The sequence below is a fragment of the Orycteropus afer genome, unplaced genomic scaffold (assembly GCF_000298275.1).
Source record: "Orycteropus afer afer isolate SDZICR_OR568_19922 unplaced genomic scaffold, OryAfe1.0 scaffold00208, whole genome shotgun sequence".
In the NCBI taxonomy this organism is placed as follows: Eukaryota; Metazoa; Chordata; class Mammalia; order Tubulidentata; family Orycteropodidae; genus Orycteropus; species Orycteropus afer.
The window spans coordinates 4687114-4689537 of record NW_006921795.1 but is presented as its reverse complement, the minus strand read 5'-3'; positions in this window follow the sequence as shown (position 1 = coordinate 4689537).

Here is a 2424-nt window from a genome sequence, read left to right as displayed (position 1 = left end):
AAATTCCAAAAACTCAATAATGATCAGAATTACTGGTCGAATGGACCTTTCTTCCAAGGAGTGGCTGGTGGGTTTGAACTGCCAGCCTTCTAGTTAGCAGTCAAGTGCCTTAGGCACTATGCTACCAGAGCTCCTCATATGTATACACTCTAGATATCTGTTTACAGTTGAGTTTTGCATAGAGCTGTTGTTGTTTGTTGGTGTATACCACCCAGTTGATTCCAATTTACATGTATAGGTGATGGGAAAGGCCCTCAGAAAGCAGGAAGGAATGGTACCTAGAGCACAGTGCAGGGATTATTAAACCCCATGCCATCAATTTTATTCTTGAACTGATCCCTTATGGTTTCCAAGGCCGTTATCTATACAAAAGCAGACAGCCACAGCTTTCTCCCGAGAAGATGCTGTGTGTTCAAACCACTGAACTTTTAGTTAGCAGCCCAACACTTAACCACTGCACCACCTGGGCTCCTAGAGGGATTATTAGGGGACCCAAGATTCTCCAAGACTATGTACGAGAAAGAAAAATGGGGAAGAATATATGCTGAGGGGTGTTGTATCACTACAAATTTTATTTATTTATTTATTTTATTGTGATTTGGGTGAAAGTTTACAGAGCAAATTTACTTTCCATACAGCAGCTTACATACACTTTGTCTCATGACATTGACTACAATTTACCCCAATGCAACAGCTCCCCTTTCACTTCTTCCCCATAGTTACGTCTTCCCTGTGTCCTTCCCTCCATGCACTCCTGCCCCTTAGCTGTCTTCCTGTGCATACACAGCCCTTTCATTCTCCCATGATTGTTCTCTCCAAGGAGTGTATCTACCTAGTGTAAATGTTCAGCTCGTATGCCTATCTTTTGTTTGGCTGGAAGCCACAGGTGTGGATTCAGTTCCAGACCTGAAGGGTAGCTAATGGCCATAGTCTTAGTGGTTCCATCAGGCTTTGTCAGATCAAACCTCGTCCCTTTTTTTGTTTTTTTTTCCCCAATGATTTTGAGTTTTGTTCCACATTGCTCTCCCACTCTATCCAGGATCTCCTACATAGATCCCCCTCCAAGTGGTTGACAGTGGTAGCCAGGCATCATCTAGTGCTTCTGGTCTCATAGTTGTAAAGGCTGAGGATTCCATGGTGCTCAAAAGGCAAGGAGGCCACATCTTTTGACCTCCTCTAACCACACAATAGGAAGAAAGAATCACTATCAGAAGCCCAAGGCCAATTACTGTGAGGCTGGACATGCTGCCTCCTCCAGCCCTTTCACCAACCCTGACACCAACGCTCTTCCTGCAGCACTCACCACCTTTCTGCAGTGGCCACACAGAACTCACAGATTATGGGGTTTATTAGGGAAGCACCAGGCTACAATTCAAGTTCAGGAACAACGTTCAGTCTCTCTCCCAGCCTGCCGTCTCTCACCCAACAGTCTCTCAGTCTCTCTCCCAGCAATACGTGTCTCTCAGTGTCTCTTAGCAGTGCATGTCTCTTAGTGTCTCTTTCTCAGCAACACGTCTTCCTCGGCCAGAGGTCAGAGAGAGAGTTCTGTCTCTAGGAGGGCTCCTTGTGAGCCTGGCAGAGTAGCCAAACTAACCAATCATAACATCAGAATTCTAAGCACCTTAGAGAGAGTGAACTCCCCAGAACATTACTTTGTGCTGCTCACAACAGAAATACCCCAGGCAGATGATTTTTACAATCAGGAGCTCCTCAGTTGCTCATGGCAAATTCCACGACTGAGTTTACAAAGACTTATGGCTAGAAAAGCCATACCAGATAATTTACTACACCGCACATGGTGTACCAGTCACTTGGACTGTTTCCATGAATCTTTGGTTTCCTTCATTCTTCTTTGCTCTGGACAAGGAGAGACCCATTGTTGCATCTAGTTGGCTGCTTGCAAGCTTTTACGATCCCAGTCTCTACTCACCGAAGTAGGAGGTGAAACAATGTTTTGTATAGTGTGTTATGCCAATTGAGCTTGATGTCCCCTGTGACTATGGTCCCGAACCCACAGGTTCAAATACTCCCTCTGGGTAGATGGCTGTGGCCAAGAAGTGACTACAACCTTGTCCCTTGTCAGCTCTACTATACATCTGGGAATTCTTACAGAACATACAAATACACTTGAAACATTGTCTGCCAACACTATATATGGTCTTGGGCACACTCCCCCCTGCATAGACATACCTAATAGTTCAGCCTGTCCATCCATCTATCCATCCATATATCCATGTTTGCCTTCATTGAAAACCCAGTAGTGTATATGAAAAGGGTTCATCTTTGTTGTCTGTACCTCCCATGTACCTCTCCATGCCTTCCTCTTCCTCAGTGCCACCATGTTGATCACTCACATTTGGTACATTGCCCTTCTCTTCACCCAAATCAATACTTGTCTCTACCTAACAGTGTTCACTCCTCTCC